Below are 527 nucleotides of genomic sequence, written 5' to 3' on the forward strand. Positions count from 1 at the left end.
GAGGTAGAATTAACACCGTCAAAATGAATATGCTGCCTAGGTTTTTGTTTTTGTTCCAAAGTCTTCCTATTTTTTTAACAAAATCTTCTTTTTATGAACATAGACATCCTTATATCTGATTTTATCGAAAATTAAGCTAGATTTTTCGTAGGCCTATTTTTGTTCGTGGGTAAATAAATGAGCTTATGCGTCAATATTTGTTTCACATGCGTGGGGAGCTTTGATACTTTAGTCTGATTATATATTAGTTATATTATATTATACGTATAATATTATACTTTACATAATAATATGGCCTATAATACTTTATATAAAAATATATAGTATATAATAGAGACGTTATTTCCGGGTCCAATACATTGGTTTTCGTGCACGTCAGTAAGTCATTGACAGATCCCCCCCCAGTCTTTCAAGCATATTTAAATGACTTCTTTTATTAATTTCTTTGTTCAGTCATATAATTTAGATGTGTATTTCTATTTTTTCTGCCCTTTTTAATTATTTCATTTATAAATGTATAAAAAAAA

Source organism: Sinocyclocheilus anshuiensis, unplaced genomic scaffold, assembly GCF_001515605.1.
Source record: "Sinocyclocheilus anshuiensis isolate Anshui unplaced genomic scaffold, SAMN03320099.WGS_v1.1 scaffold1595, whole genome shotgun sequence".
Taxonomy (NCBI): domain Eukaryota; kingdom Metazoa; phylum Chordata; class Actinopteri; order Cypriniformes; family Cyprinidae; genus Sinocyclocheilus; species Sinocyclocheilus anshuiensis.